Genomic DNA, 16,313 nt, shown 5'->3' with positions numbered 1-16,313 from the left:
TTAAAGGAAAAAATGGGTTGAACCTGGTTTTGTGGCATGCCAAACCTCGCACTTTTATGGCCATGTGAAATACTTCAGGATATAAAGCATTCAACCTTAATATATACTGCACTGAACCTCCAGGTATATATCACACAGCCAAGAGGAACAAGGCTCTATACTTCAGGATATAAAACACTCAACCTTGATATATACTACACTGAACCTAAAGGTATATATCACACAGCCAAGAGGAACAAAGCTCTCTACCTCAGGATATAAAGCACTCAACCTTAATATGTACTGCACTGAACCTCCAGGTATATATCACACAGCCAAGAGGAACAAGGCTCTCTACTTCAGGATATAAAGCACTCAACTTTAATATATACTGCACTGAACCTCCAGGTATATATCACACAGCCAAGAGGAACAAAGCTCTCTACCTCAGGATATAAAACACTCAACCTTAATATATACTGCACTGAACCTCCAGGTATATATCACACAGCCAAGAGGAACAAAGCTCTATACTTCAGGATATAAAGCATTCAACCTTAATATATACTGCATTGAACCTCCAGGTATATATCACACAGCCAAGAGGAACAAGGCTCTCTACTTCAGGATATAAAACATTCACCCTTAATATATACTGCACTGAACCTCCAGGTATATATCACACAGCCAAGAGGAACAAAGCCCTCTACTTCAGGATATAAAACACCAAACCTTAATATATACTGCACTGAACCTCAAGGTATATATCACACAGCCAAGAGGAACAAAGCTCTCTACTTCAGGATATAAAGCTTGCAACATCAACGTATACAGCACTCGACCTCAAGGTATACAGAACTCAACCTCAATGTAAATTGCACTGAACCTTAAGGTATACAACGCCCAACATCACAGCACAAGAACTCCTAGTATGCAGCACTCAACCTCAAAGTATACAACACTCAACCTCAATGTAAACATTACTCAACCTCTAGGTATACAGCACTCAACCTCAAAGTATACAGCACTCAACCTCAAAGTATACTGCACTCAACCTCTAAGTATACAGCACTCAACCTCAAAGTATATTGCACTAAACCTCAAGGTATACAGCACTCAACCTTAAGGTATACAGCACTCAACCTCAAGGTATGCAACTCTCAACCTCAAGGTATACAGCACTCAATCTCAAGGTATACATCATACAACCCAAATTTATGCAGCACTTAACCTCAAGGTAAACAGCACTCAACCCCAAGTTATACTGCACTCAACCTCAAAGTATACTGCATTCAACCTCAAGGTCTACAGCACTCAACCTCAAGGTATACTGCACTCAACCTCAAGGTATGCAACTCTCAACATCAAGCTATACAGCACTCAACCCCAAGTTATACAGAACCCAACTTCAAGGTATACTGCACACAACCTTAAGGTATACTGCACTAAACATGAAGGTAAACAGCAACCAACCCCAAGGTATACAGCACCCAACCTCAAGGTATACAGCACTAACCCCAAGATATACAGAACTCAACTTCAAGGTATACTGCACACAACCTTAAGGTATACTGCACTGAACATGAAGGTATACAACACTCAACATTAAGGTATACAGCACTCAACCTCAAGGGGATTCATTCATCAGTCTGATTTTTTTAAGATACATAGAGTTTAGTCGGTTAAAACTCCGTGCTTCAAACAAGAGCTGCAGAAGGCACATTAGAAATCATTGACCTCAAAGAATATATTTTTAGCTCACCTGGCCCAAAGGGCCAAGTGAGCTTTTCTCATCACTTGGCGTCCGTCGTCCGTCGTCGTCCGTCGTCGTTAACTTTTAAAAAAATCTTTTCCTCTGAAACTACTGGGCCCAATTAAACTAAACTTGGCTACAATCATCATTGGGGTATCTAGTTTAAAAAATGTGTAGCGTGACCCGGCCAACCAACCAAGATGGCCACCATGGCTAAAAATAGAACATAGGGTAAAATGCAGTTTTTGGCTTATAACTCAAAAACCAAAGCATTTAGAGCAAATCTGACATGGAGTAAAAGTGTTTATCAGGTCAACATGTATCTGCCCTGAAATTTTTCAGACAACTGGTTGTTGGGTTGCTGCCCCTGAATTGGTAATTTTAAGGAAATTTTGCTGTCTTTGGTTATTATCTTGAATATTATTATAGATAGAGATAAACTGTAAACAGCAATAATGTTCAGCAAAGTAAGATCTACAAATAAGTTAATATGACTAAAATGGTCAGTTGATCCCTTAAGGAGTTATTGCCCTTTATAGTCAATTTTGACCAATTTTTCGTAAATTTTTGTAATCTTTTACAAAAATCTTCTCCTCTGAAACTACTGGACCAAACTTGGCCACAATCATCATTGGGGTATATAGTTAAAAAAATAATCAAGATGGCTACCATGGCTAAAAATAGAACATAGGGGTAAAATGCAGTTTTTGGCTTATAACTCAAAAACCAAAGCATTTAGAGCAAATCTGACATGGGATCAAATGAATTATAAGGCCAAGATCTATCTGCCCTGAAATTTTCAGACAAATTGGTCAACCTGTTGTTGGGTTGCTGCCCCCGAATAAGTAATTTTAAGGAAATGTTGCAGGTTTTGGTTATTATCTTGAATATAATTATAGGTAGAAATAAACTGTAAACAGCAATAATGTTCAGCAAAATAAGATCTACAAATAAGTCAACATGACCAAAATTGTCAATTGACCCCTTAAGGAGTTATTGCTCTTTATAGTCAATTGTTAACAATTTTCATAAATTTTTATTAATTTTTGTAAATTTTTATGCCCCACCTACGATAGTAGAGGGGCATTATGTTTTCTGGTCTGTGGCTCCGTTCGTCCGTCCAGGTTAAAGTTTTTGGTCAAGGTAGTTTTTGATGAAGCTGAAGTCCAATCAACTTGAAACTTAGTACACTTGTTGCTTATGAGATGATCTTTCTAATTTTTAAGGCAAATTAGACTTTTGACCCCAATTTCACGGTCCATTGAACATAGAAAATGAAAGTGGGAGTTTCAGGTTAAAGTTTTTGGTCAAGGTAGTTTTTGATGAAGCTGAAGTTCAATCAACATGAAACTTAGTACACTTGTTGCTTATGATATGATCTTTCTAATTTTAATGCCAAATTAGATAATTACCCAATTTCACGTTCCATGGAACATGGAAAAGGATAGTGCGAGTGGGGCATCCGTGCACTTTGGACACATTCTTGTTAGGAAATATTTTTCACTGTAATTACTGGTCCAAGTTTATTATAGATAGAGATAATTGTAGCAACAAGAATGTTCAGTAAAATAAGATGTTCAAACACATCACCATCACCAAAACACAATTTTGTAATGAATTTATCTGTGTCCATTGTTAATATGCACATATACCAAGGTGAGCGATACAGGCTCTTGAGAGCCTCTAGTTTATGTTTTATCTATATATTTTTTTTATAATATAGTGTCTCGACCTCATATGAATAAAAACGTAGAAAAGAACTAAACTACTAAGTAAATGAAAACGGAAATTGAACCGGATCAGAATTGGAGTTGTACTATATATTTGAACATTCTGATTGGCCCCAGCGACACATTATACAGAACGAGGCCGATATTTGAATTTATGAATATTTTGGCATAGAAAATAGTGTCACACCTTTAAGATTTGTTTTTTGTTTACATTTTCGTAATACAAAATCAAAACTGTCATTTCGTGCCTGCATGAATAGAGAATTGTTAACTCATTAATGTTCGATTGCTTACTTTTGCTGAGAAGACGGCGGAAGTAGATGAAGCTTTACTTCACAAAAATAAAGCCTGGAATACTTAGAAGAAATTATGTATTGCAAGTAACTTCGCTTTTATTGCTGTCCTTTGTCAAGAAAAGTGCCGAAAGGTATGTGAAATTAGAACAAACCCATACATATTCAACACGAATTATATAGCTATTGTCATTATAAGCAATAAACCTCGTTCTGAGATCTATCCATCAATAACGACTATGTTACATATTACCCTGTAGTAATCTAATAACACGCGAAGTAGCGGAATTAATTTGACACTTTAATAAAGGAAGATGTGAGCTATATGTCAATAAGACGACAACCCAACAAAACAATAAAACCATATATGACATATCAGTATAATAGAAATGTATTTGATTCGGATAAAAATGTCATGCCGGACAGATCCGGATGCGGTTTTATTCTAAAATTATGATGCAGAAATTTCTTCTGAAATTCAAATTTTTCTGTTTTGCATTTTTAGAATTTTCAGGCACTCGAAGAAAATTTTAATTCGATTTGATTTTATGAAACTCGTGACATTTATTGCAATACACCGTTGTATAGGGAGTAATACACTTATAATGATGTAATAAAGGAATTCTTGAACATTTGTTTATCCTTAATTTGTTAACATGCAAGACATGAACTCAAAATATAATCTGATAAAGTATCTAATTGAAAATTATCAAAACACACCCTATACATGAGTACGTTCTTAAATCATTTAAGTCTCAGCAGTGGAATATAATTTTGAGGACTTTGCTGTTCACGGCAGATCTTTTATTGTCTCTGTTTAGTTTATTAAATCCAACTACTGTTCTGAACTCGATTTAGATCTTACTAGTTGACATATTGTAGAGACATTTATATTGTAAAACACTTTATGGATTTGATGTTGGGTTGCTATCTGAGCTCTCATCCAGGGAGAAACGGAACATAGTCATTTCTTTTTTTTTCTACAAAAGATACACAAATTATATAAAATAACAAGTGTATGCACAAAAAAGAGCGCATGCACAGATAAAGATCAAATGATCCAACAGAGCGCACGCACTAAAAGAAAAGCGAATACACAGAAATTGAGATAACAAATAATAAACACTATAGCGAAGATACATTTTATGATTTTGCAACTCTCATATATAAAATTTTTTTTACAACTTCCTAAGTCAAGATTTTATGACCGATTCTTCCACTTATTTGTAAATCTTTATTGCCAAACTTTTAACTGTAATCGTTCATGAAGGTTAATTACAAAAAATACATCAAATTGAAAAAACAAAATATCGTCTCCATAAATGGTATTTAAAAACCTCAATAAAATACAAATGGGCCATTACCAGACAACTTAATTATAAGACTGAAGAAACATCCGCAAATTAGTTGATGTTTTGAATTCATGCCATGCTTTTATAATATACATTTTCAGATATTCCAAGCGGATATGCGGATAAATTTAATTAATCCTGAAAAATTACGGTAGCTTCTAAGCGTTCTGGATTGAAAATGTAAATTATCGTTTTCAAATAAAAAAAAATTGCTTCGCTTTTCATTTTATATGAAAGGTGTAATAAAAAAAGGAACTTTAAGTTAAGATGGGTTTGAATATATTCACAAGAACAAGTGAGAACAAGTTAGAACAAGTTGGCATTGGCGGAGGATAATTAGCATAATAGTGATGTATGTTTGAAAACATTATTGTATAAGTGACTTCATCAGGCATAAAAAAAATAGTTTCAAGCAGATGGAATAAATAGACCAATGGCCAGAAAATGAACCTGCTTGATTGATATTTATATACTTAGATGTTATTTAGAAGACATATTTATGTGTTTCTCTTCTTGATTGATGTCATATTAATTTGTTGTTTAGAATATGTAGATATGTTTGTGTACTCTTTGATATGTTTCTCATAGAGTACAGTACAAATGATTAAATCTCCATGTATGGAGAAAAAAGATAATCATTCGTAGCTAATTAGACCTTAAAAAAATTCATAACATTTGAATTAAGTTTTCAGTTTACGACCTGGGGTGGGTGTTCTCGAAAGTATCCTAAGATTCGTCCTAAGACACATTCTAAGACCAATTTTAGGATGGACTTATGGTCATCTTAGTACACTCTTTAAGTTGTGTCTCGAAGCTATCTCAGACGCATCCTATGGAACGTCCTAAACATATCCTATGTTTAACAACGATTCATTGGGAGAAGACTTCCATGACTACCATGACAGTAATGGCTGTACCATGACAGTAATGACTGCACCATGACAGTAATGACAATCGTCCATTCGTTTGATGTTCGTGAGCTTTTGATTTAGCAATTTGGTTATGGACTTTCCGTTTTAAATTTTCCTGGGAGTTCGTTTTATTCAAAACAATTCAAACGAGAAAACTAGAGGCCTAATTTATGTACAAAATAATGAACGGATAACAATATCATACACAGCAACAAACGCTAACCACCGAATTAAAGGCTCCTGGTTTGGGGATAGGCACATGCAGAATATGGCGGGGCTACACAATTTGTTTGTTCTAAACCTTCCTAACCTGGGACCTTACCTTAACCTTAATTCTCTCCGAGCGAGAGGTCACATAAGGCCTCAAATTTCAGCGTTTCTGGTTTCTGTAACAAGCTCTTTTTTACAGGGTTGGGTTGTTAGCCCAACGTCAAACCTCCGCTCTGGTGGACCGAGTTTTTCTCTCTGGGTAGTCCTTCCCATAGATGATTGCATTACCATGCTAACGAATTGCATCTGTCCGGATTTCTTTCTTGGTTGTTTCCCATAGCCTTCGACTTTCCACAGTCACCCACGAGGCAGTGGGCTATTGACCCATAGCAGGGGGTTTGGTTTGCAGATACCAGGACGTATCCATGCACTCACCGGTAGGCCTAGCATGCCTTGCATCTAGGGGTCAAATCTCCTTCGACACCTTGTGGTTTTGACTGGGGCCGTGAGGTGCCCAGTTTGCATCTGTCACCACGTGGAAGATCCCATATCTGGGCCACATAGGTCTTACTGCATGAGAGACTGTGTAACTGGCTTGAAAGACTTTCGGCTCTCCTTTTCATAGCAAGCTGCTAGCCAGTGATGAATGCTGAAAGCGAGAGTGAGAATAACACAAAACAACACACATAAAGGTGCGCACTACACAGTCATTTGACAGACAGGGGTGTAATAATACAAGTTTTGGTTACAATTTGTGAATGAACACAAGTCCGACCTATGATTTTATAGTTTACAATGATAACATTCTTGAGAGTATCGAGATCAATCGTGATAAAATATTTTTCTGTATAGTTTCATTCTTTCTTTATTTGGCTTTTTTTATTTATGCGTTATTGTTGAGTCAAACGAGCGTTTGGTTTAAATAAGCCTGGTATATGTGATGAGTTTATTCTACAGGGAGTGCTTTTAAAAGTTCAGTCGTACTGGTATAAATAAATAATTGTTTATCAAATAGTTGTTTATCAAATAGTTTACACATCTCACCGTGATGTCAATCACATTTATAGCACATTATTCTCATTTTGAAAATTAAACAAATATTTATTGCGTTCTGTTCATATCTGATAAAAAAAATGTCAGAAAAGCTAATACCGGTAGCTTATTTATTACCAGATTATTTGACGGGAAGCAAAATCTAATTTTCATCCTACATACAGCACTTAAAAAAATGAAAACAGATGAACACGAGTTTTACTGCGTAATCGATATCGCTTCGGTAAAAATGCATACTAAAAGTTGAAATTAGTAAAATCCTATTATAAAAGAATATTTGTTATGATTTCTAAAGGTTACCATCATGATTTTGTATTATAAAATGATTACAGAACATTGCACCTAAAAAAAATAAAAAAATAAAAACATCACAAAACTACTAAAAAAGGAAAATTCATAACGGAAAGTCCCTAATCAAATGGCAAAATCAAAAGCTCTAGCACATAAATGGACAACAACTGTCATATGACAAACTTGGTACAGACATTTTCTGGTGTGGAAAATGGTGACTTAACCTGGTTTTATAGCTAGCTAAACCTCTCTCTTAAATGACAGTCGCGTCAAATTCCTCAATATTATCAATGATATGAGAACAAAACAAACAGACATAATAAGTAAAAATGTCAAAAATACAGCAGTCAACAACCACTAATCAAAGTACTGAAGTACTGAACATCGGATTGCCGCAAGTTCTTATGGATGGTCAAAAGCACATGTCACAGAAACATAACACATCTCTATACCTGAAACTGAGGTTAATGTACATAATTATTTTTTTTCTGATACAAGTTCGTGCGTGGATGATGAATAAATGACAGGAAATTCAACCCACCGTAAATTTATAACACCTAGTATTAAATTGTAGTGATGCAAATTAGTATACCTGGAACTATTATACTTCTATAATAATAGTCCCAGAGTATACACTAGTTTATCGTTATATATTAATATAACGATTACATGTGTATATGATTTCCATCCATTTGTATATCGTTCTATTCTACTATTCTAATTGTAGTACAGTGCAAATGCATGGTGGACACTCTTCTGTAAAAAAATTCGATGTTTCTAAAATATTGGATATGAGAAGCAATTCATATTTTCCCGCAAAAACAATTACAGAGTTACTAGTCCTTGCCGGGAGTGTCGCAAAACGTTTTTGATCGAGATATTCTTCTACAAGCTTCAACACAATTTTTCGGTACGTGTGCATAGATATCATCAATGAATTTTTACTTTTATATATATATCTAACGATAACACTTTTTCATATTATTAATTTGTGTTTTAATAAAAATATATATAGGAGTATCCATTGAAAAATGAATTTGAAATAAGCGTTAAGTAATGGTTTTTTTGCACTATATAATGACTTGAAAACCCGAAACTAATTGCATAATGGAAATTTAGGCGATAGCAATACATCCCAATGACCTCACGGTCATCTCGATGTAAAAAGCAAACACATATGTAACAAAGGAGCACAAAATTGCATATTGATCAAGCACAGCAGCAAAAAATGAAGACAAGAATACACAAATTTACCATAGTACAATAACACAATGACGGGATGTATAAGTACAACGCCACGTCATAAACAGCGTTTTTAAGTTTGATGCATCAAATGCGCTTTTCTTTATTAAAATAATAGCCAAAAATACTTTGATCTTAATAATCTTAAGACATGTTTTTCTTTCGTGTGTTTTGTAATTCCTCTTTTACTTTTCGGCTTTACACAGATGTTTCGGAAGTTCCCTTAAATGATAAGTGTAAAATGGGAAGGTGGCACTAGGGCTTGGAAGTTGATATAACTGTATATAGAAATCTTTTTATCATTGTTTTCCTTATCCAGAATGTCCGTCTGATAGAGAATCTCTGGAGTAACATAACATATGTGACCTTTTCCTCCGTAAGCATGTTTTCTAGCTTATTGTTATTTCGATTTGTAGAAAATAGACGGAAGTAACAATTAAAGCCACCTCATCTGTTTATTCAAGACAACCCGCAGCCGTTCCTTTCCTTAAAAAATGTCAATATTTCCAAAGTGCAACTTGATCGGTTAATTGACTGTTTTATTGTCCTATTATGATTACTAAATCATTAGTCAAGTATATCATGATATAATCCTTTGTAAATTGTTGTTTCCAATTTGTTTCTTATTAATGAAGCTACCACGCATCATGGTAAAAGAGGTAGGGCCAATATCAATTGAATTTATTTCCCACCAGGGCCATTTTTAAAAATTAAATTTTGTCTTAATTTTTTTTTTATCTTGTGTTAGAAAAAAACTGCGCTGAAGTACGTTCATAGTCTAAACCGAAACAAAAAGTCTGTATCATAGCCATGACAATAACAGTATGAATTGAATGCTTCCTTTCGTTAATTTTGTAACCCGAAGTTCATTTTGTATGAAGCGCTACATTCGAAAAAAAAAGTGCACACGGTCAACGCTTGTACAACCCTATAGAATAACTATGGAATCTGATGTTCAGTAATTGTCGTTTGTGGATGTGGTTCATAAGTGTTTCTGATTTGCACTTTATTGTGGAACCTCGTGTTTTTACGATTGACTTTTGTTACAATTCATCTAATGAATAAATAAATTTCTATCAAAAATAAAGGTCAGAGATTTTATATTTTTTATATTACAACGTACACACATGTTGGCGTATGAATACACAACGTCAGAGTAGGCGTGTCACCATAAAAAATGGCAAAATTGAAAATAAAACTAAAACTTTTAACCAATCAGAAGACAGTAAATACACCAAATTTATTTATTTTGATATGAATGTTAATTTCAGAATGACGCGAGATTGCCTTCAGTCAGTCAATATAACGTATGGTAATAAACCATAAATATTATGTAATTATTACAATATGAATTGTTTTTATCATTTGAAAAATAAGTAGATGAACATAACAATCTGTGTTCCTATTTGTTCAGGCTTCTACCTATTTGAACTTTGCAACTACTATGAACAAAATAGATAGAAATAACATCTTGTTCCAGGCAATAAGTACAAAACTAGTAGCAGCGGATAAAGAAATAAAGATATTTTTCTTTCTTGTCATCTAAAACAAATTAAATCATTTTTTGATGACTTCATCAAGTATTTTTGTTCATAAGCACTAAAATTACTTCATTTGCACCAAAATTACTTCATGAGCACTAAAATTCTTCATGAGCACTAAAATTAAATCCAACTTGCCATTTTGTCAATCAGCATTTCACAAAAAATAGGTAGACTTCGTCTTCATTAGCATCACAAAATTAAAGACGTTGATTAACTTTTTTTAGGATGTAAACAGTAACTAAAATTCCTCGTTGAAAGATCTCGTCTTATTAAGTAGACATTTTAGCGTTGGCGAAGCAATTACCAGAAACTATTATTCGACAAAATTGAATGAAGCTAGAAAAGAAACCATAAAAGCACGATCTCGACATGCCTATTAAGTCGCTGTTTGTCAAGGCATAGACAAGGATGTATTCTACGACAGATTCATTATAATGTTAAAATCTTTTCATTAACTGAAAGCTAATTTAATTTCATTAAGGTACATGTATAGCACGTAAAGAACTAATTAACGAGACGAGACGTGGCTCCCTTGCAGATATTAAAATCGTAAAAAATACTTTTCAAAGATAATTTAGTTCATATTTTTAAGGATCAAGGGAATCGAAAGACGTTATTGAATATGCGTCAACAGGAATCAGTTGTTTTTAAAATAGATTCATAATTATTATAAGACTTCAGAAAACATGAAACTTAGAGCAGTGACATAAAATGTATCCAGTTACAGCTTTAATTTGGATGAAAATTGTTGACATGTAAGAGTAATTTTGTTTTTATGAAACGAGGATTTTAACATGCATACACGAAGGCTTAGATGTTTTTTTTATACGAATTAAACTTTATCGTACACATTTTTATTTAAGAGGCAGTCACCCCGATCTTCATCGTGCCAACCAAAAGAAGGCACTAATTTTTGTTTTAAATAGCCATGGCTTAAAATAGGGTGTTGTATACTTTTATCTTCGCCAAATAATATAAATATCAAAAGAAGATGTGGTGCGATTGCCAATGAGACAACTTTTCACAAGAGACTAAAAGGACACAGAAATTAACAATTATAGGTCTTTGTACTGACTTCAATAATTAGCAAAGCCCATACCGCATCAAGTCCATTATATAATAGAGAAGGGAAATACAAACTGTATCGTTTTACATACTCTTCGAGAGTTATGTATAATACGCAAGTCTATATAGAGTGAGTTTATGAAAATGTCTCCAGATTATTGCTACAAAGCCCCTAGAGTTTATAATATATACTCAAATAACAATCATATTAAGAATAAAAGCAAATCAAATAAGTACCTATGCTCACGCGCTCTTTTTGTTGTTGCTAAGAACGCTGTTTCGATTCCCTTACTTTGTGTGTATTTGCTCATTGTTAACCGAACGACGGCTTCTAAACTTTTATTTTCTTTTTCTTTTGTTTGTGGTGGAAATTTATCTGATTTTCAACCGTTCAACATTTGAATTTATTTATACCAATCTGCTATATTTGATCTATTTGTCCATTAAATGTATTCACATCTCTTCTTTCGTAATAGATTTTTTGTTTTCGGATCATGACTGATGCTGTTAAATTTGAGAAAAAAATACTTTACTTTTTTTCCGTAGTGGATATAATATTTTCCCATTGATTTATGTCACATTACAATAGAAAAAACATTCAGCAGAAATGGAAATAACAAATAAAATTGAGAATGGAAATGGGAATATGTCAAAGAAACTCATCATAAATACCAAGACTAAATTTTGTATATACGCCAGACGCGCGTTTCAAAGAGACAACAACCCGACACAAGGGCAGATAACAGCCGAAGTCCACCAAGGGTCTTCAACGCAGCGAGAAAATTCCGCACCCAGAGAATCATCAAACTTCATTGGTTTAGTACATTGTTGAACGCCGTACGGTGACAAATCAAATTTGTTAACTTCTACAGCATTTGGTCTCTGGCGAAAGGATGTCGCATTGCCAATCCTACAACATCTTATTTTTTTTTACTGAAGTGCAATTACATCAAATATTTTTATTGTATGTACCAGGTCTAGCAAATGATTCTCTTTTAATAAAATGACATAAAGAACACAATTTATGAGGTTGTTTCATGACTTTTTCTATGTAAAAGACTTTCAAATATTAATTCAATTAGTATAATGTAAACCTTTCTATATTTTATTACTTTTTTTATTTTTACGATGTATTTTATCCAACCTGTTTCAATTAGAATCACTTTAGTCTTTTTTTATTTCTGTTACTATTTAACATAAAAAAAAAGCAGATATGGTAGGATTGCCAATGAGAGAACAATCAACCAGAGACAAAACGACTGGAAATAAGCAATTATATATAAATCTTAAGATTACGAACGGCAAGGTTTGACAGCGAATTCCAACAAGTATTTTATTTAAGAAAAAAAAAGAGAGGGTGTCATTTATACTGAAATGAAAGCATTGGTTTCAATAAAGCAATAATGAATACCAAAGAAGGAAAACAGATCATTAAATTTATGCTGGCAATCTAATGGTGGGTAGTCGTATTCTCATGTGAAATAAAAGCATTTTTAATAATATAATATAAATTAAAACTTTGAATACCTTATTATTTTTCTTCATTGCGCTTACTTCCAACTTCTTGATTTGAAATAACGAAGGTTGGCGCATTAGATGAAGAAGATCCAGATCGAGCATAGGGTTTGTTTCATGTTATAATCATACTTTCTTTGCACGTAAAACTGTTTGATATCTTACAAATTGTATGCCTGTGCCAAGTAAGTCATCCTAGACCATGAATAATTCTAGTTTTGTGTCTCAGTCACCTTATGCGTCTTCCAGGAGTCAAATGTTGACGATTGACGTAATGGTTGGTGCGTTTTTTTTTTTATGCTGTCCTTTTTTATGGTTGGGTTTGGGTTGGCGGGGAGTCAATTCTTGCTCTAATTTTTATTCATTACTATGTATATGCCCTTGTAAAGAAAGGAGAGAAATTATTATGACGGAAATTTCATTCTCCTATAAAACAATCAATGACAATTTATGGAAATTAGTAATATATTATATTATTATCTCCCACAAATCTCTTGACACTTATTTCTCAATCAAAAATCTAAGATACAGAATATTAAACAGATATCTTTTTGTGAAATATTATTACAATTTTATACGATTATATACATAACATCAAAATGAAATATTACAGATAAGAGAATTTCATTCATTAATTTGTCAGTTTTGTATCCTATTGAGTAATGCTAATTCCATTTACAAGGTTTTCTGTAAGGAATATCAATGCATCATTTTATCTCCAATTTAAATTAGATACTACAAATCGTTGAACTTGATTGGCTTTTCTTCCATTTCTGAATTCCTAAATTCAACAAAAGTTCATTAATCGCATTGTTTGTTTCACTATATTAAAATATCAGCACTGAAAAATAAGGCCATGGAGGCAACAGCTTCATGTTCATTTCTTTCCCAATAGGGATTAGTGCATGTCTTTTCATGTTGTTATGATTTGACGGTATTGTTGTCTGTTGGTTTTTTTTAAATTTCGTTTTTTTATGATCTTTTATGTTTAAACTTTAATTTTATTTTCAATCGGTGTAAGCTAAATCCATAGAAAACATAAATAATTTGTTCATAAAAATTGACTGTTAAATATATATAAAAATAAATTGAATACATATTTTTGTTTCAATTCCTAAGATGGCAAAATAGTTCGTTTGTTTCTTCCTACAGTTAAACAATCCAGACCTCCGAAAATTGGCAGAAAATTTGCACTAATGCAGAAGTTGTGGACCTGCTATTAGGACTCACGGTTTCTACGTCCAGGTTGCCTTTTGCTTGGTAATTTTATGAAATTGCGAAAACGCGAAAGCTAAATACAAACATAAAATATAATGAAAATAATGTTTGCTCTTTGTATAATCGTCTTTATATTTCAATGTTTATGAATTTATTAACAGTAAACAGTTTGTATCGGCAATACTAAATAGTTATAAAAGGTACCAGGATTATAATTTAGTACGCCAGACGCGCGTTTCGTCTACATAAGACTCACCAGTGACGCTCATATCAAAATAGTTATAAACCAAAATTCCAAAAAGTTGTGCCAAATACGGCTAAGGTAATCTATGCCTGGGATAAGAAAATCCTTAGTTTTTCGAAAATTTTAAACAGTAAATTTATAAAAATGACCACATAATTGATACTCATGTCAACACCGAAGTGCTGACTACTGGGCTGGTGATACCCTCGGGGGGCGAAACGTCCACCAGCAGAGGCATCGACCCAGTGGTGTAAATAGTTATCAAAGGTACCCGGATTATAATTTAGTACGCCAGACGTGCGTTTCGTTTACATAAGACTCATCAGTGACGCTCATATCAATCTCAACATAATACAAATACCTAGTCCATGTGCTGTTCGTTGTCGTTTGTCTTTGTTCATGTGTGTTTTTTCTGAGGAGTCTTGGTTTGTGTTTTTTAGTACTTTGCGATATATTTTTTGGCGTTTCTTGCTGTCCCTAAAAGTGAATTATATAATTTTGCGATGAAAACTTTCATTGCACCCTCTCTGTACGTTTTAGTATCTTGCTCAAACGTATGATGGTATCGTACTAGATACATATGAATAAGAACTTAGGGAGCTATCTTTTATAAAAATCCAAAAAGAAAAAAGTACCATACAGGGTAAACGATACCAAAAAAGGGGAGAGATCAAGCTATAACCAAAACTTTATCAGAAAAACGTAAAACAATTACATTCCTCGTATAAGTTTGCCATTGGATTAATAACCTTAATAATTTGTATTACATCCGGAAATGTAAAATTGAGAATTGAAATGAGCCGCAGGAATGCTACGTCAAACACGTTATCAGCGATATTATATATTGGATGAACAACAATTGCCAGATAGCTATTTAAAATGTTGAGGTTAAGTAACATAATGAAGAGAAACATTTAAAGTTAGCGAACCGACAAAAAGTCATTAATATTGAAAGGCATATAAAATAGACTTCTTATTATTTTCTCGTTATATATCTAGCATTGTTATGTCTTCTCTGTTGATATATACTACTGCCTCTAACTGTAGACGTAGTTACTGCCTCTAACTATAGACGTAGTTTGAAAAACAATATTTGAAAAAGAAGCTTATTTATGAACATTGTATCTCCAACTTTACTAATTGCATAGGTTTTAATCGATTTCTATCTGAAGATGTTTTTGACCATGATAGAATACTCTACACATTAAAAAGGTTGTTTTTAACGAAGACTATTAATTACACATCAGGGTTACAAAGAGTTTGGTCAATATCAATTAAAATGGTTAGAGATTTTTCTATCTCTTCATCGAGACGAAATCGTAACATTCTGACTGTGAATATTCATAATACTAGCAAGTTTTATCGTAAATCATTTTATTGTGTGAATATTATAAAAAAAGTTAATATGGTACCAGAGTAAAAGACCGATTTTGAAATTAAGAAAGAAAACAACCATCTGTATGTCAAATCTGATTATCTTTGTTGACAGAATGTGTTGATCTCTGCAAGCTTTTTAAACAATGAATCTAATTATCAAGGCATCCACATGTGACTTGTTGGAAGCAGAATTTTAACTTGTTAACGTATCCTCTTTTTTATTTGCAGTCCATATTTGATGTTTTGCATCTCATCCTAGTCGACACTCTTTGCAGAAACTGCTTATTTGATTTATTTGTTTATGTCCTTATAGTGCATGGAATACTTGTCGTTGGATATTAAACAAAACATTAAACGTAAACTGAAAGATACCATGATTTTTTGTACAACAGACGCACGTTTCGTCTAAAACTAGTGACGCTCAATTGAAAAAGTAAAAAAATAAAAAATAAATGAGATCCACAATTCCAAAAGTTAATTCAGTTATTCTAGGTTACAAACAACCTGATTCAAACAAAAATATTTGAAACTGATAT

This window comes from Mytilus galloprovincialis, chromosome 4 (genome assembly GCF_965363235.1).
Source record: "Mytilus galloprovincialis chromosome 4, xbMytGall1.hap1.1, whole genome shotgun sequence".
Classification (NCBI taxonomy): domain Eukaryota; kingdom Metazoa; phylum Mollusca; class Bivalvia; order Mytilida; family Mytilidae; genus Mytilus; species Mytilus galloprovincialis.
Note: the sequence above shows the minus strand (reverse complement) of the source record.